This window comes from Symsagittifera roscoffensis, chromosome 7, assembly GCF_963678635.1.
Source record: "Symsagittifera roscoffensis chromosome 7, txSymRosc1.1, whole genome shotgun sequence".
NCBI lineage: Eukaryota > Metazoa > Xenacoelomorpha > Acoela > Convolutidae > Symsagittifera > Symsagittifera roscoffensis.
In genome coordinates this window covers 29,313,869-29,331,929 of record NC_087068.1, presented here as the reverse complement: position 1 = coordinate 29,331,929, position 18,061 = coordinate 29,313,869, and the positions used below count along the sequence as shown (strand labels likewise).

General features: G+C 35.0%; 1 protein-coding gene and 17 non-coding genes across 19 annotated transcripts in view; all 18 read right to left on the bottom strand.

The window, feature by feature from the left end:
• LOC134852162 (tetratricopeptide repeat protein 17-like) overlaps nt 1–18,061 on the bottom strand; it is a 154,706-nt gene that overhangs the window by 73,007 nt on the left and 63,638 nt on the right. The window lies entirely within an intron of this gene.
• On the bottom strand, nt 2,062–2,134 carry Trnak-uuu (transfer RNA lysine (anticodon UUU)). The gene has a single exon. It is a non-coding gene; the product is annotated as a tRNA-Lys (tRNA).
• Trnak-uuu (transfer RNA lysine (anticodon UUU)) lies at nt 4,347–4,419 on the bottom strand. Its single transcript has one exon. It is a non-coding gene; the product is annotated as a tRNA-Lys (tRNA).
• Nucleotides 5,718–5,790, bottom strand: Trnak-uuu (transfer RNA lysine (anticodon UUU)). The gene has a single exon. It is a non-coding gene; the product is annotated as a tRNA-Lys (tRNA).
• Trnak-uuu (transfer RNA lysine (anticodon UUU)) lies at nt 7,805–7,877 on the bottom strand. The gene has a single exon. It is a non-coding gene; the product is annotated as a tRNA-Lys (tRNA).
• Nucleotides 8,904–8,976, bottom strand: Trnah-gug (transfer RNA histidin (anticodon GUG)). The gene has a single exon. It is a non-coding gene; the product is annotated as a tRNA-His (tRNA).
• Trnan-guu (transfer RNA asparagine (anticodon GUU)) lies at nt 9,361–9,433 on the bottom strand. Its single transcript has one exon. It is a non-coding gene; the product is annotated as a tRNA-Asn (tRNA).
• On the bottom strand, nt 10,197–10,269 carry Trnak-uuu (transfer RNA lysine (anticodon UUU)). The gene has a single exon. It is a non-coding gene; the product is annotated as a tRNA-Lys (tRNA).
• Trnak-uuu (transfer RNA lysine (anticodon UUU)) lies at nt 10,395–10,467 on the bottom strand. Its single transcript has one exon. It is a non-coding gene; the product is annotated as a tRNA-Lys (tRNA).
• On the bottom strand, nt 11,308–11,380 carry Trnak-uuu (transfer RNA lysine (anticodon UUU)). Its single transcript has one exon. It is a non-coding gene; the product is annotated as a tRNA-Lys (tRNA).
• On the bottom strand, nt 12,412–12,484 carry Trnah-gug (transfer RNA histidin (anticodon GUG)). The gene has a single exon. It is a non-coding gene; the product is annotated as a tRNA-His (tRNA).
• Trnak-uuu (transfer RNA lysine (anticodon UUU)) lies at nt 13,236–13,308 on the bottom strand. Its single transcript has one exon. It is a non-coding gene; the product is annotated as a tRNA-Lys (tRNA).
• On the bottom strand, nt 13,433–13,505 carry Trnak-uuu (transfer RNA lysine (anticodon UUU)). Its single transcript has one exon. It is a non-coding gene; the product is annotated as a tRNA-Lys (tRNA).
• On the bottom strand, nt 14,802–14,874 carry Trnat-ugu (transfer RNA threonine (anticodon UGU)). The gene has a single exon. It is a non-coding gene; the product is annotated as a tRNA-Thr (tRNA).
• Trnar-ucu (transfer RNA arginine (anticodon UCU)) lies at nt 14,999–15,071 on the bottom strand. The gene has a single exon. It is a non-coding gene; the product is annotated as a tRNA-Arg (tRNA).
• Nucleotides 15,906–15,978, bottom strand: Trnah-aug (transfer RNA histidin (anticodon AUG)). Its single transcript has one exon. It is a non-coding gene; the product is annotated as a tRNA-His (tRNA).
• Trnak-uuu (transfer RNA lysine (anticodon UUU)) lies at nt 17,194–17,266 on the bottom strand. Its single transcript has one exon. It is a non-coding gene; the product is annotated as a tRNA-Lys (tRNA).
• Trnan-guu (transfer RNA asparagine (anticodon GUU)) lies at nt 17,392–17,464 on the bottom strand. The gene has a single exon. It is a non-coding gene; the product is annotated as a tRNA-Asn (tRNA).

The following is an 18,061-nucleotide window of genomic DNA, read 5'->3' as shown; positions in this document are numbered from 1 at the left end:
AACATTGGATTAAAATTCCAACGCTCTGCCGACTTAGCTAGCAGAGCTCTGCTACATTCAAGAGCTTATAGATTTTAAACTCAAAAACGCTTTCGAGCTAGACTTATTATTAAGATTGTTTTTTTTTCAGTTTTTACAAAAAAAAAACTTTCGAACAAAATTTAAAAACTTAATTTAAAGTCCTCACTCACAACGGACTCGAACCCTTGATTGTTGGATTAAAAGCTCAACTCTCTACTGAATCAGCGAGTTCAAAACAACTTTCCAGAGTTTTTTTGTGACAAACAAGGCAAATTTCTGGTTTTTCATAGCTTCCAAGCTCAAAATCGCTTCCGAACTAGACTTAATTAGATTGTTTGTGTCCCAGTTTACAAAACACAATTCTAAAATTCTAGTTCAAATAAAAATGGAAGAAGCAATTCTGAACTATTCACCCACAACGGACACCAACCCTTGATTGTTGGATTAAAAGCCCAACTCTCTACTGACTCGGCAAGCTCAAAACAACTTCCCAGTAATTATTTTTTTTTTGGTGGCAAACAAGGCAAATTTCTGGTTTTTCATAGCTTCCAAGCTGAAAATCGTTTTCGAGCTAGATTAAATTGGATTGTGTTTGTTTCACTTTTTACAAAATCTTATTCTACAGTTCTCGTTCAAATAAAATTTGAAATAGAAATTCTGCAAACATCGCCCCACAGGGGCCTCGAACCCTTCACCGTTGGATTAAAAGTCCAACGCTCTACCGACTGAGCTAGCAGGGCACTACTTCATTCCCGAGTTCGTTTTCGAGCTAGACTTAATTGGATTGTGTTTGTTTCACTTTTTACAAAAATTAATTCTACAGTTCTAGTTCAAATAAAATTTGAAAAAGAAATTCTGCAATCATCTCCCCACAAGGTACTCGAACCCTTGACCGTTGGATTAAAAGTCCACCGCTCTATCGACTGAGCTAGCAGGGCTCTGCTTCATTCACGAGCTTATAGATTTTGAACTCAAAAACGCTTTCGAGCTAGAGTTATTATTAAGATTGTTTTTTTTCTTCAGTTTTTACAGAAAAAAACTTTCGAACAAAATTTAAAAACTTAATTTAAAACATTCACTCACAACGGACTCGAACCCTTGATTGTTGGATTAAAAGCTCAACTCTCTACTGAATCGGCGAGTTCAAAACAACTTTCCAGATTTTTTTTTTGTGACAAACAAGGCAAATTTCTGGTTTTTCATAGCTTCCAAGCTGAAAATCGTTTTCGAGCTAGACTTAATTGGATTGTGTTTGTTTCACTTTTTACAAAAATCAATTCTACAGTTCTAGTTCAAAAAAAAATTGAAAAAGAAATTTTACAACCACCGCCCCAACAGGGACTCGAACCCTTGAACATTGGATTAAAAGTCCAACGCTCTGCCGACTTCGCTAGCAGAGCTCTGCTTCATTCAAGAGCTTATAGATTTTAAACTCAAAAACGCTTTCGAGCTAGACTTATTAAGATTGTTTTTTTTTTCAGTTTTTACAAAAAAAAACTTTCGAACAAAATTTAAAAACTTAATTTAAAATCTTCACTCACAACGGACTCGAACCCTTGATTGTTGGATTAAAAGCTCAACTCTCTACTGAATCAGCGAGTTCAAAACAACTTTCCAGAGTTTTTTTGTGACAAACAAGGCAAATTTCTGGTTTTTCATAGCTTCCAAGCTCAAAATCGCTTCCGAACTAGACTTAATTAGATTGTTTGTGTCCCATTTTACAAAACACAATTCTAAAATTCTAGTTCAAATAAAAATGGAAGAAGCAATTCTGAACTATTCACCTACAAAGGACACCAATCCTTGATTGTTGGATTAAAAGCCCAACTCTCTACTGACTCGGCAAGCTCAAAACAACTTCCCAGTAATTATTATTTTTTTTTGGTGGCAAACAAGGCAAATTTTTGGTTTTTCATAGCTTCCAAGCTGAAAATCGTTTTCGAGCTAGATTAAATTGGATTGTGTTTGTTTCACTTTTTACAAAAATTTATTCTACAGTTCTAGTTCAAATAAAATTTGAAATAGAAATTCTGCAAACATCGCCCCACAAGGGACTCGAACCCTTGACCGTTGGATTAAAAGTCCAACGCTCTACCGACTGAGCTAGCAGGGCTCTGCTTCATTGCCGAGTTCGTTTTCGAACTAGACCTAATTGGATTGTGTTTGTTTCACTTTTTACAAAAATTAATTCTACAGTTCTAGTTCAAATAAAATTTGAAAAAGAAATTCTGCAATCATCTCCCCACAAGGGACTCGAACCCTTGACCGTTGGATTAAAAGTCCACCGCTCTATCGACTGAGCTAGCAGGGCTCTGCTTCATTCACGAGCTTATAGATTTTGAACTCAAAAACGCTTTCGAGCTAGAGTTATTATTAAGATTGTTTTTTTTTCAGTTTTTACAGAAAAAAAACTTTCGAACAAAATTAAAAAACTTAATTTAAAACATTCACTCACAACGGACTCGAACCCTTGATTGTTGGATTAAAAGCTCAACTCTCTACTGAATCGGCGAGTTCAAAACAACTTTCCAGAATTTTTTGTGACAAACAAGGCAAATTTCTGGTTTTTCATAGCTTCCAAGCTCAAAATCGCTTCCGAACTAGACTTAATTAGATTGTTTGTGTCCCATTTTACAAAACACAATTCTAAAATTCCAGTTCAAATAAAAATGGAAGAAGCAATTCTGAACTATTCACCCACAACGGACACCAACCCTTGATTGTTGGATTAAAAGCCCAACTCTCTACTGACTCGGCAAGCTCAAAACAACTTCCCAGTATTTATTTTATTTTTTTGTGACAAACAAGGCAAATTTCTGGTTTTTCATAGCTTCCAAGCTGAAAATCGTTTTCGAGCTAGACTAAATTGGATTGTGTTTGTTTCACTTTTTACAAAAATTTATTCTACAGTTCTAGTTCAAATAAAAATTGAAAAAGAAATTCTGCAAAAATCGTCCCACAAGGGCTTTGAACCCTTGACCGTTGGATTAAAAGTCCAACGCTCTACGACTGAGCTAGCAGTGCTCTGCTTCATTCCCGAGTTCGTTTTCGACCTAGAGTTAATTGGATTGTGTTTGTTTCACTTTTTACAAAAATTAATTCTACAGTTCTAGTTCAAATAAAATTTGAACAAGAAATTCTGCATTCATCTCCCCACAAGGGACTCGAACCCTTGACCGTTGGATTAAAAGTCCACCGCTCTATCGACTGAGCTAGCAGGGCTCTGCTTCATTCACGAGCTTATAGATTTTGAACTCAAAAACGCTTTCGAGCTAGAGTTATTATTAAGATTGTTTTTTTTTCAGTTTTTACAGAAAAAAACTTTCGAACAAAATTAAAAAACTTAATTTAAAACATTCACTCACAACGGACTCGAACCCTTGATTGTTGGATTAAAAGCTCAACTCTCTACTGAATCGGCGAGTTCAAAACAACTTTCCAGAATTTTTTTTTTGTGACAAACAAGGCAAATTTCTGGTTTTTCATAGCTTCCAAGCTGAAAATTGTTTTCGAGCTAGACTTAATTGGATTGTGTTTGTTTCACTTTTTACAAAAATCAATTCTACAGTTCTAGTTCAAATAAAAATTGAAAAAGAAATTTTACAACCACCGCCCCAACAGGGACTCGAACCCTTGAACATTGGATTAAAATTCCAACGCTCTGCCGACTTAGCTAGCAGAGCTCTGCTACATTCAAGAGCTTATAGATTTTAAACTCAAAAACGCTTTCGAGCTAGACTTATTATTAAGATTGTTTTTTTTTCAGTTTTTACAAAAAAAAAACTTTCGAACAAAATTTAAAAACTTAATTTAAAGTCCTCACTCACAACGGACTCGAACCCTTGATTGTTGGATTAAAAGCTCAACTCTCTACTGAATCAGCGAGTTCAAAACAACTTTCCAGAGTTTTTTTGTGACAAACAAGGCAAATTTCTGGTTTTTCATAGCTTCCAAGCTCAAAATCGCTTCCGAACTAGACTTAATTAGATTGTTTGTGTCCCAGTTTACAAAACACAATTCTAAAATTCTAGTTCAAATAAAAATGGAAGAAGCAATTCTGAACTATTCACCCACAACGGACACCAACCCTTGATTGTTGGATTAAAAGCCCAACTCTCTACTGACTCGGCAAGCTCAAAACAACTTCCCAGTAATTATTATTTTTTTTGGTGGCAAACAAGGCAAATTTCTGGTTTTTCATAGCTTCCAAGCTGAAAATCGTTTTCGAGCTAGATTAAATTGGATTGTGTTTGTTTCACTTTTTACAAAAATTTATTCTACAGTTCTCGTTCAAATAAAATTTGAAATAGAAATTCTGCAAACATCGCCCCACAAGGGCCTCGAACCCTTCACCGTTGGATTAAAAGTCCAACGCTCTACCGACTGAGCTAGCAGGGCACTACTTCATTCCCGAGTTCGTTTTCGAGCTAGACTTAATTGGATTGTGTTTGTTTCACTTTTTACAAAAATTAATTCTACAGTTCTAGTTCAAATAAAATTTGAAAAAGAAATTCTGCAATCATCTCCCCACAAGGTACTCGAACCCTTGACCGTTGGATTAAAAGTCCACCGCTCTATCGACTGAGCTAGCAGGGCTCTGCTTCATTCACGAGCTTATAGATTTTGAACTCAAAAACGCTTTCGAGCTAGAGTTATTATTAAGATTGTTTTTTTTTTCAGTTTTTACAGAAAAAAACTTTCGAACAAAATTTAAAAACTTAATTTAAAACATTCACTCACAACGGACTCGAACCCTTGATTGTTGGATTAAAAGCTCAACTCTCTACTGAATCGGCGAGTTCAAAACAACTTTCCAGATTTTTTTTTTGTGACAAACAAGGCAAATTTCTGGTTTTTCATAGCTTCCAAGCTGAAAATCGTTTTCGAGCTAGACTTAATTGGATTGTGTTTGTTTCACTTTTTACAAAAATCAATTCTACAGTTCTAGTTCAAAAAAAAATTGAAAAAGAAATTTTACAACCACCGCCCCAACAGGGACTCGAACCCTTGAACATTGGATTAAAAGTCCAACGCTCTGCCGACTTCGCTAGCAGAGCTCTGCTTCATTCAAGAGCTTATAGATTTTAAACTCAAAAACGCTTTCGAGCTAGACTTATTAAGATTGTTTTTTTTTCAGTTTTTACAAAAAAAAACTTTCGAACAAAATTTAAAAACTTAATTTAAAATCTTCACTCACAACGGACTCGAACCCTTGATTGTTGGATTAAAAGCTCAACTCTCTACTGAATCAGCGAGTTCAAAACAACTTTCCAGAGTTTTTTTGTGACAAACAAGGCAAATTTCTGGTTTTTCATAGCTTCCAAGCTCAAAATCGCTTCCGAACTAGACTTAATTAGATTGTTTGTGTCCCATTTTACAAAACACAATTCTAAAATTCTAGTTCAAATAAAAATGGAGGAAGCAATTCTGAACTATTCACCTACAACGGACACCAACCCTTGATTGTTGGATTAAAAGCCCAACTCTCTACTGACTCGGCAAGCTCAAAACAACTTCCCAGTAATTATTATTTTTTTTTGGTGGCAAACAAGGCAAATTTCTGGTTTTTCATAGCTTCCAAGCTGAAAATCGTTTTCGAGCTAGATTAAATTGGATTGTGTTTGTTTCACTTTTTACAAAAATTTATTCTACAGTTCTAGTTCAAACAAAATTTGAAATAGAAATTCTGCAAACATCGCCCCACAAGGGACTCGAACCCTTGACCGTTGGATTAAAAGTCCAACGCTCTACCGACTGAGCTAGCAGGGCTCTGCTTCATTGCCGAGTTCGTTTTCGAACTAGACCTAATTGGATTGTGTTTGTTTCACTTTTTACAAAAATTAATTCTACAGTTCTAGTTCAAATAAAATTTGAAAAAGAAATTCTGCAATCATCTCCCCACAAGGGACTCGAACCCTTGACCGTTGGATTAAAAGTCCACCGCTCTATCGACTGAGCTAGCAGGGCTCTGCTTCATTCACGAGCTTATATATTTTGAACTCAAAAACGCTTTCGAGCTAGAGTTATTATTAAGATTGTTTTTTTTTCAGTTTTTACAGAAAAAAACTTTCGAACAAAATTTAAAAACTTAATTTAAAACAATCACTCAAAACGGACTCGAACCCTTGATTGTTGGATTAAAAGCTCAACTCTCTACTGAATCGGCGAGTTCAAAACAACTTTCCAGATTTTTTTTTTGTGACAAACAAGGCAAATTTCTGGTTTTTCATAGCTTCCAAGCTGAAAATCGTTTTCGAGCTAGACTTAATTGGATTGTGTTTGTTTCACTTTTTACAAAAATCAATTCTACAGTTAGTTCAAAAAAAATTGAAAAAGAAATTTTACAACCACCGCCCCAACAGAGACTCGAACCCTTGAACATTGGATTAAAAGTCCAACGCTCTGCCGACTTAGCTAGCAGAGCTCTGCTTCATTCATGAGCTTATAGATTTTAAACTCAAAAACGCTTTCGAGCTAGACTTATTATTAAGATTGTTTTTTTTTTCAGTTTTTACAAAAAAAAAACTTTCGAACAAAATTTAAAAACTTAATTTAAAATCTTCACTCACAACGGACTCGAACCCTTGATTGTTGGATTAAAAGCTCAACTCTCTACTGAATCAGCGAGTTCATAACAACTTTCCAGAGTTTTTTTGTGACAAACAAGGCAAATTTCTGGTTTTTCATAGCTTCCAAGCTCAAAATCGCTTCCGAACTAGACTTAATTAGATTGTTTGTGTCCCATTTTACAAAACACAATTCTAAAATTCTAGTTCAAATAAAAATGGAAGAAGCAATTCTGAACTATTCACCCACAACGGACACCAACCCTTGATTGTTGGATTAAAAGCCCAACTCTCTACTGACTCGGCAAGCTCAAAACAACTTCCCAGTAATTATTATTTTTTTTGGTGGCAAACAAGGCAAATTTCAGGTTTTTCATAGCTTCCAAGCTGAAAATCGTTTTCGAGCTAGATTAAATTGGATTGTGTTTGTTTCACTTTTTACAAAAATTTATTCTACAGTTCTAGTTCAAATAAAATTTGAAATAGAAATTCTGCAAACATCGCCCCACAACGGACTCGAACCCTTGACCGTTGGATTAAAAGTCCAACGCTCTACCGACAGAGCTAGCAGAGCTCTGCTTAATTCCCGAGCTTATAGATTTTTAACTCAAAAACGCTTTCGAGCTAGACTTATTATTAAGATTGTTTTTTTTTTCAGTTTTTACAAAAAAAAAACTTTCGAACAAAATTTAAAAACTTAATTTAAAATCTTCACTCACAACGGACTCGAACCCTTGATTGTTGGATTAAAAGCTCAACTCTCTACTGAATCAGCGAGTTCATAACAAATTTCCAGAGTTTTTTTGTGACAAACAAGGCAAATTTCTGGTTTTTCATAGCTTCCAAGCTCAAAATCGCTTCCGAACTAGACTTAATTAGATTGTTTGTGTCCCATTTTACAAAACACAATTCTAAAATTCTAGTTCAAATAAAAATGGAAGAAGCAATTCTGAACTATTCACCCACAACGGACACCAACCCTTGATTGTTGGATTAAAAGCCCAACTCTCTACTGACTCGGCAAGCTCAAAACAACTTCCCAGTAATTATTATTTTTTTTGGTGGCAAACAAGGCAAATTTCAGGTTTTTCATAGCTTCCAAGCTGAAAATCGTTTTCGAGCTAGATTAAATTGGATTGTGTTTGTTTCACTTTTTACAAAAATTTATTCTACAGTTCTAGTTCAAATAAAATTTGAAATAGAAATTCTGCAAACATCGCCCCACAACGGACTCGAACCCTTGACCGTTGGATTAAAAGTCCAACGCTCTACCGACTGAGCTAGCAGGGCTCTGCTTCATTGCCGAGTTCCTTTTCGAACTAGACCTAATTGGATTGTGTTTGTTTCACTTTTTACAAAAATTAATTCTACAGTTCTAGTTCAAAAAATTTTGAAAAAAAAATTCTGCAATCATCGCCCAACAAGGGACACAAACCCTTGACCGTTGGATTAAAAGTCCAACGCTTTCCCGACTGAGCTAGCAGGGCTCTGCTTCATTCACGAGCTTATAAATTTTAAACTCAAAAACGCTTTCGAGCTAGACTTATTATTAAGATTGATTTTTTTTTCAGTTTTTACAAAAAACTTTCGAACAAAATTAAAAAACTTACTTTAAAATCTTCACTCACAACGGACTCGAACCCTTGATTGTTGGATTAAAAGCTCAACTCTCTACCGAATCGGCGAGTTCAAAACAACTTTCCAGATTTTTTTGTGACAAACAAGGCAAATTTCTGGTTTTTCATAGCTTCCAAGCTGAAAATCGTTTTCGAGCTAGACTTAATTGGATTGTGTTTGTTTCACTTTTTACAAAAATCAATTCTACAGTTCTAGTTAAAATAAAAATTGAAAAAGAAATTTTGCATCCACCGCCCCAACAGGGACTCGGACCGTTGGATGCACAGTCCAACGCTCTGCCGACTGAGCTAGCAGGGCTCTGCTTCATTCACGAGCTTATAGATTTTAAACTCAAAAACGCTTTCGAGCTATACTTATTATTAAGATTGTTTTTTTTTCAGTTTTTACAAAAAAAACTTTCCAACTAAATTTAAAAACTTAATTTAATATCTTCACTCACAACGGACTCGAACCCTTGGTTGTTGGATTAAAAGCTCAACTCTCTACTGAATCGGCGAGTTCAAAACAACTTTCCAGAATTTTTTTGTGACAAACAAGGCAAATTTCTGGTTTTTCATAGCTTCCAAGCTGAAAATCGTTTTCGAGCTAGACTTAATTGGATTGTGTTTTCACTTTTTAGAAAAATCAATTCTACAGTTCTAGTTAAAATAAAAATTGAAAAAGAAATTTTGCATCCACCGCCCCAACAGGGACTCGAACCCTTGACCGTTGGATTCACAGTCCAACGCTCTGCTGACTGAGCTAGCAGGGCTCTGCTACATTCACGAGCTTATAGATTTTAAACTCAAAAACGCTTTCGAGCTATACTTATTATTAAGATTGTTTTTTTTCAGTTTTTACAAAAAAAAACTTTCCAACAAAATTTAAAAACTTAATTTAATATCTTCACTCACAACGGACTCGAACCCTTGGTTGTTGGATTAAAAGCTCAACTCTCTACTGAATTGGCGAGTTCAAAACAACTTTCCAGAATTTTTTTGTGACAAACAAGGCAAATTTCTGGTTTTTCATAGCTTCCAAGCTGAAAATCGTTTTCGAGCTAGACTTAATTGGATTGTGTTTGTTTCACTTTTTACAAAAATCAATTCTACAGTTCTAGTTAAAATAAAAATTGAAAAAGAAATTTTGCATCCACCGCCCCAACAGGGACTCGAACCCTTGACCGTTGGATTAACAGTCCAACGCTCTGCCGACTGAGCTAGCAGGGCTCTGCTTCATTCACGAGCTTATAGATTTTAAACTCAAAAACGCTTTCGAGCTATACTTATTATTAAGATTGTTTTTTTTTCAGTTTTTACAAAAAAAAAACTTTCCAACAAAATTTAAAAACTTAATTTAATGTCTTCACTCACAACGGACTCGAACCCTTGGTTGTTGGATTAAAAGCTCAACTCTCTACTGAATCGGCGAGTTCAAAACAACTTTCCAGAATTTTTTTTTTGACAAACAAGGCAAAATTCTGATTTTTCATAGCTTTTTTGCTCAAAATCGCTTTAGAGCTAGACTTCATTAGATTGTCTTTGTTTCACTTTTTACAAAAATCATTTTTATTTGACCTCTTGACCGCAAGGCTCTACTACTTCTTTCCCAAGTTTATAGCTTTTAAACTCAAAAACGCTTTCGAGCTAGACTTACTTAGATTGTGTTTTTCTTTCGGTTTTTACAAAAAAAAAAACAAAATTTCGAACAAAAACTAAAAAAAAAAAACTTATTTTAAAATTTTCACCCACAACGGACTCGAACCCTTGACTGTTGGATTAAAAGCCCAACTCTCTAATGACTCGGCGAATTCAAAACAACTTTCCAGAATTTTTTGTGACAAACAAGGCAAACTTCTGGTTTTTCATAGCTTCTAAGCTGAAAATCGTTTTCGAGCTAGACTTAATTGGATTGTGTTTGTTTCACTTTTTACAAAAATTTATCCTACAGTTCTAGTTCAAATAAAATTTGAAAAAGAAATTCTGCAAACATCGCCCCACAAGGGACTCGAACCCTTGACCGTTGGATTAAAAGTCCAACGCTCTACCGACTGAGCTAGCAGGGCTCTGCTTCATTCCCGAGTTCGTTTTCGAACTAGACTTAATTGGATTGTGTTTGTTTCACTTTTTACAAAAATTAATTCTTCTGTTCTAGTTCAAAAAAATTTGAAAAAAGAAATTCTGCAAACATCGCCCCACAAGGGACTCGAACCCTTGACCGTTGGATTAAAAGTCCAACGCTCTACCGACTGAGCTAGCAGGGCTCTGCTTCATTGCCGAGTTCGTTTTCGAACTAGACCTAATTGGATTGTGTTTGTTTCACTTTTTACAAAAATTAATTCTACAGTTCTAGTTCAAATAAAATTTGAAAAAGAAATTCTGCAATCATCTCCCCACAAAGACCTCGAACCCTTGACCGTTGGATTAGAAGTCCACCTCTCTATCGACTGAGCTAGCAGGGCTCTGCTTCATTCACGAGCTTATAGATTTTGAACTCAAAAACGCTTTCGAGCTAGAGTTATTATTAAGATTGTTTTTTTTTCAGTTTTTACAGAAAAAAACTTTCGAACAAAATTTAAAAACTTAATTTAAAACATTCACTCACAGCGGACTCGAACCCTTGATTGTTGGATTAAAAGCTCAACTCTCTACTGGATCAGCGAGTTCAAAACAACTTTCCAGAGTTTTTTTGTGACAAACAAGGCAAATTTCTGGTTTTTCATAGCTTCCAAGCTCAAAATCGCTTCCGAACTAGACTTAATTAGATTGTTTGTGTCCCATTTTACAAAACACAATTCTAAAATTCAAGTTCAAATGAAAATGGAAGAAGCAATTCTGAACTATTCACCCACAACGGACACCAACCCTTGATTGTTGGATTAAAAGCCCAACTATCTACTGACTCGGCAAGCTCAAAACAACTTCCCAGTAATTATTATTTTTTTTTGGTGGCAAACAAGGCAAATTTCTGGTTTTTCATAGCTTCCAAGCTGAAAATCGTTTTCGAGCTAGATTAAATTGGATTGTGTTTGTTTCATTTTTTACGAAAAATTATTCTACAGTTCTAGTTCAAATAAAATTTGAAATAGAAATTCTGCAAACATCGCCCCACAAGGGACTCGAACCCTTGACCGTTGGATTAAAAGTCCAACGCTCTACCGACTGAGCTAGCAGGGCTCTGCTTCATTGCCGAGTTCGTTTTCGAACTAGACCTAATTGGATTGTGTTTGTTTCACTTTTTACAAAAATTAATTCTACAGTTCTAGTTCAAAAAAATTTGAAAAAGAAATTCTGCAATCATCGCCCCACAAGGGACTCATACCTTGACCGTTGGATTAAAAGTCCAACGCTTTACCGACTGCGCTAGCAGGGCTCTGCTTCATTCACGAGCTTATAGATTTTAAACTCAAAAACGCTTTCGAGCTAGACTTATTATTAAGATTGATTTTTTTTTCAGTTTTTACAAAAAACTTTCGAACAAAATTAAAAAAACTTACTTTAAAATCTTCACTCACAACGGACTCGAACCCTTGATTGTTGGATTAAAAGCTCAACTCTCTACTGAATCGGCGAGTTCAAAACAACTTTCCAGAATTTTTTTTGTGACAAACAAGGCAAATTTCTGGTTTTTCATAGCTTCCAAGCTGAAAATCGTTTTCGAGCTAGACTTAATTGGATTGTGTTTGTTTCACTTTTTACAAAAATCAATTCTACAGTTCTAGTTAAAATAAAAATTGAAAAAGAAATTTTGCATCCACCGCCCCAACAGGGACTCGGACCGTTGGATTCACAGTCCAACGCTCTGCCGACTGAGCTAGCAGGGCTCTGCTTCATTCACGAGCTTATAGATTTTAAACTCAAAAACGCTTTCGAGCTATACTTATTATTAGGATTGTTTTTTTTTTTCAGTTTTTACAAAAAAAAACTTTCCAACAAAATTTAAAAACTTAATTTAATATCTTCACTCACAACGGACTCGAACCCTTGGTTGTTGGATTAAAAGCTCAACTCTCTACTGAATCGGCGAGTTCAAAACAACTTTCCAGAATTTTTTTGTGACAAACAAGGCAAATTTCTGGTTTTTCATAGCTTCCAAGCTGAAAATCGTTTTCGAGCTAGACTTAATTGGATTGTGTTTTCACTTTTTACAAAAATCAATTCTACAGTTCTAGTTAAAATAAAAATTGAAAAAGAAATTTTGCATCCACCGCCCCAACAGGGACTCGAACCCTTGACCGTTGGATTCACAGTCCAACGCTCTGCCGACTGAGCTAGCAGGGCTCTGCTTCATTTACGAGCTTATAGATTTTAAACTCAAAAACGCTTTCGAGCTATACTTATTATTAAGATTGTTTTTTTTTCAGTTTTTACAAAAAAAAAACTTTCCAACAAAATTTAAAAACTTAATTTAATGTCTTCACTCACAACGGACTCAACCCTTGGTTGTTGGATTAAAAGCTCAACTCTCTACTGAATCGGCGAGTTCAAAACAACTTTCCAGAATTTTTTTTTTGACAAACAAGGCAAATTTCTGATTTTTCATAGCTTTTTTGCTCAAAATCGCTTTAGAGCTAGACTTCATTAGATTGTGTTTCTTTCACTTTTTAAAAAAAAATCATTTTTATTTGACCTCTTGACCGCAAGGCTCTACTACTTCTTTCCCAAGTTTATAGCTTTTAAACTCAAAAACGCTTTCGAGCTAGACTGACTTAGATTGTGTTTTTCTTTCGGTTTTTACAAAAAAAATAAAATTTCGAACAAAAACTAAAAAAAAAACTTATTTTAAAATTTTCACCCACAACGGACTCGAACCCTTGATTAAAAGCCCAACTCTCTAATGACTCGGCGAATTCAAAACAACTTTCCAGAATTTTTTGTGACAAACAAGGCAAATTTCTGGTTTTTCATAGCTTCTAAGCTGAAAATCGTTTTCGAGCTAGACTTAATTGGATTATGTTTGTTTCACTTTTTACAAAAATTTATTCTACAGTTCTAGTTCAAATAAAATTTGAAAAAAAAATTCTGCAAACATCGCCCCACAAGGGACTCGAACCCTTGACCGTTGGATTAAAAGTCCAACGCTCTACCGACTGAGCTAGCAGGGCTCTGCTTCATTCCCGAGTTCGTTTTCGAACTAGACTTAATTGGATTGTGTTTGTTTCACTTTTACAAAAATTAATTCTTCTGTTCTAGTTCAAAAAAATTTGAAAAATGAAATTCTGCAAACATCGCCCCACAAGGGACTCGTACCCTTGACCGTTGGATTAAAAGTCCAACGCTCTACCGACTGAGCTAGCAGGGCTCTGCTTCATTGCCGAGTTCGTTTTCGAACTAGACCTAATTGGATTGTGTTTGTTTCACTTTTTACAAAAATTAATTCTACAGTTCTAGTTCAAATAAAATTTGAAAAAGAAATTCTGCAATCATCTCCCCCACAAGGGACTCGAACCCTTGACCGTTGGATTAAACGTCCACCGCTCTATCGACTGCGCTAGCAGGGCTCTGCTTCATTCACGAGCTTATAGATTTTGAACTCAAAAACGCTTTCGAGCTAGAGTTATTATTAAGATTGTTTTTTTTCAGTTTTTACAGAAAAAAAACTTTCGAACAAAATTTAAAAACTTAATTTAAAACATTCACTCACAACGGACTCGAACCCTTGATTGTTGGATTAAAAGCTCAACTCTCTACTGAATCGGCGAGTTCAAAACAACTTTCCAGATTTTTTTTTGTGACAAACAAGGCAAATTTCTGGTTTTTCATAGCTTCCAAGCTGAAAATCGTTTTCGAGCTAGACTTAATTGGATTGTGTTTGTTTCACTTTTTACAAAAATCAATTCTACAGTTCTAGTTGGAAAAAAAATTGAAAAAGAAATTTTACAACCACCGCCCCAACAGGGACTCGAACCCTTGAACATTGGATTAACAGTCCAACGCTCTGCCGACTCAGCTAGCAGAGCTCTGCATCATTCAAGAGCTTATAGCTTTTAAACTCAAAAACGCTTTCGAGCTAGACTTATTATTAAGATTGTTTTTTTCAGTTTTTACAAAAAAAAACTTTCGAACAAAATTTAAAAACTTAATTTAAAATCTTCACTCACAACGGACTCGAACCCTTGATTGTTGGATTAAAAGCTCAACTCTCTACTGAATCAGCGAGTTCAAAACAACTTTCCAGAGTTTTTTTGTGACAAACAAGGCAAATTTCTGGTTTCTCATAGCTTCCAAGCTCAAAATCGCTTCCGAACTAGACTTAATTAGATTGTTTGTGTCCCATTTTACAAAACACAATTCTAAAATTCTAGTTCAAATAAAAATGGAAGAAGCAATTCTGAACTATTCACCCACAACGGACATCAACCCTTGATTGTTGGATTAAAAGCCCAACTCTCTACTGACTCGGCAAGCTCAAAACAACTTCCCAGTAATTATTATTTTTTTTTGGTGGCAAACAAGGCAAATTTCTGGTTTTTCATAGTTTCCAAGCTGAAAATCGTTTTCGAGCTAGATTAAATTGGATTGTGTGTTTCATTTTTTACAAAAATTTATTCTACAGTTCTAGTTCAAATAAAATTTGAAATAGATATTCTGCAAACATCGCCCCACAAGGGACTCGAACCCTTGACCGTTGGATTACAAGTGCAACGCTCTACCGACTGAGCTAGCAGGGCTCTGCTTCATTGCCGAGTTCGTTTTCGAACTAGACCTAATTGGATTGTGTTTGTTTCTTTTTTTACAAAAATTAATTCTACAGTTCTAGTTCAAAAAAATTTGAAAAAGAAATTCTGCAATCATCGCCCCACAAGGGACTCAAACCCTTAACCGTTGGATTAGAAGTCCAACGCTTTACCGACTGAGCTAGCAGGGCTCTGCTTCATTCACGAGCTTATAGATTTTAAACTCAAAAACGCTTTCGAGCTAGACTTATTATTATGATTGATTTTTTTTTGTTTTTACAAAAAAAACTTTCGAACAAAATTAAAAAACTTGCTTTAAAATGTTCACTCACAACGGACTCGAACCCTTGATTGTTGGATTAAAAGCTCAACTCTCTACTGAATCGGCGAGTTCAAAACAACTTTCCAGAAATTTTTTGTGACAAACAAGGCAAATTTCTGGTTTTTCATAGCTTCCAAGCTGAAAATCGTTTTCGAGCTAGACTTAATTGGATTGTGTTTGTTTCACTTTTTACAAAAATCAATTCTACAGTTCTAGTTAAAATAAAAATTGAAAAAGAAATTTTGCATCCACCGCCCCAACAGGGACTCGGACCGTTGGATTCACAGTCCAACGCTCTGCCGACTGAGCTAGCAGGGCTCTGCTTCATTCACGAGCTTATAGATTTTAAACTCAAAAACGCTTTCGAGCTATACTTATTATTAAGATTGTTTTCTTTTTTTTCAGTTTTTACAAAAAAAACTTTCCAACAAAATTTAAAAACTTAATTTAATATCTTCACTCACAACGGACTCGAACCCTTGGTTGTTGGATTAAAAGCTCAACTCTCTACTGAATCGGCGAGTTCAAAACAACTTTCCAGAATTTTTTTGTGACAAACAAGGCAATTTTCTGGTTTTTCAGAGCTTCCAAGCTGAAAATCGTTTTCGAGCTAGACTTAATTGGATTGTGTTTTCACTTTTTACAAAAATCAATTCTACAGTTCTAGTTAAAATAAAAATTGAAAAAGAAATTTTGCATCCGCCGCCCCAACAGGGACTCGAACCCTTGACCGTTGGATTCATAGTCCAACGCTCTGCCGACTGAGCTAGCAGGGCCCTGCTTCATTCACGAGCTTATAGATTTTAAACTCAAAAACGCTTTCGAGCTATACTTATTATTAAGATTGTTTTTTTTCAGTTTTCACAAAAAAAAACTTTCCAACAAAATTTAAAAACTTAATTTAATATCTTCACTCACAACGGACTCGAACCCTTGGTTGTTGGATTAAAAGCTCAACTCTCTACTGAATCGGCGAGTTCAAAACAACTTTCCAGAATTTTTTTGTGACAAACAAAGCAAATTTCTGGTTTTTCATAGCTTCCAAGCTGAAAATCGTTTTCGAGCTAGACTTAATTGGATTGTGTTTGTTTCACTTTTTACAAAAATCAATTCTACAGTTCTAGTTAAAATAAAAATTGAAAAAGAAATTTTGCATCCACCGCCCCAACAGGGACTCGAACACTTGACCGTTGGATTAACAGTCCAACGCTCTGTCGACTGAGCTAGCAGGTCTCTGCTTCATTCACGAGCTTATAGATTTTAAACTCAAAAACGCTTTCGAGCTATACTTATTATTAAGATTGTTTTTTTTCAGTTTTTACAAAAAAAAAACTTTCCAACAAAATTTAAAAACTTAATTCAATGTCTTCACTCACAACGGACTCGAACCCTTGGTTGTTGGATTAAAAGCTCAACTCTCTACTGAATCGGCGAGTTCAAAACAACTTTCCAGAATTTTTTTTTTGACAAAAAAGGCAAATTTCTAATTTTTCATAGCTTTTTTTGCTCAAAATCGCTTTAGAGCTAGACTTCATTAGATTGTGTTTGTTTCACTTTTTACAAAAATCATTTTTATTTGACCTCTTGACCGCAAGGCTCTACTACTTCTTTCCCAAGTTTATAGCTTTTAAACTCAAAAACGCTTTCGAGCTAGACTTACTTAGATTGTGTTTTTCTTTCGGTTTTTACAAAAAAAATAAAATTTCGAACAAAAACTAAAAAAAAAACTTATTTTAAAATGTTCACCCACAACGGACTCGAACCCTTGACTGTTGGATTAAAAGCCCAACTCTCTAATGACTCGGCGAATTCAAAACAACTTTCCAGAATTTTTTGTGACAAACAAGGCAAATTTCTGGTTTTTCATAGCTTCTAAGCTGAAAATCGTTTTCGAGCTAGACTTAATTGGATTGTGTTTGTTTCACTTTTTACAAAAATTTATTCTACAGTTCTAGTTCAAATAAAATTTGAAAAAGAAATTCTGCAAACATCGCCCCACAAGGGACTCGAACCCTTGACCGTTGGATTAAAATTCCAACGCTCTACCGACTGAGCTAGCAGGGCTCTGCTTCACTCCCGAGTTCGTTTTCGAACTAGACTTAATTGGATTGTGTTTGTTTCACTTTTTACAAAAATCAATTCTACAGTTCTAGTTAAAATAAAAATTGAAAAAGAAATTTTGCATCCACCGCCCCAACAGGGACTCGAACCCTTGACCGTGGGATTAACAGTCCAACGCTCTGCCGACTGAGCTAGCAGGGCTCTGCTTCATTCACGAGCTTATAGATTTTAAACTCAAAAACGCTTTCGAGCTATACTTATTATTAAGATTGTTTTTTTTCAGTTTTTACAAAAAAAAAACTTTCCAACAAAATTTAAAAACTTAATTCAATGTCTTCACTCACAACGGACTCGAACCCTTGGTTGTTGGATTAAAAGCTCAACTCTCTACTGAATCGGCGAGTTCAAAACAACTTTCCAGAATTTTTTTTTTTGACAAAAAAGGCAAATTTCTAATTTTTCATAGCTTTTTTTGCTCAAAATCGCTTTAGAGCTAGACTTCATTAGATTGTGTTTGTTTCACTTTTTACAAAAATCATTTTTATTTGACCTCTTGAACGCAAGGCTCTACTACTTCTTTCCCAAGTTTATAGCTTTTAAACTCAAAAACGCTTTCGAGCTAGACTTACTTAGATTGTGTTTTTCTTTCGGTTTTTACAAAAAAAAATAAAATTTTGAACAAAAACTAAAAAAAAAACTTATTTTAAAATTTTCACCCACAACGGACTCGAACCCTTGACTGTTGGATTAAAAGCCCAACTCTCTAATGACTCGGCGAATTCAAAACAACTTTCCAGA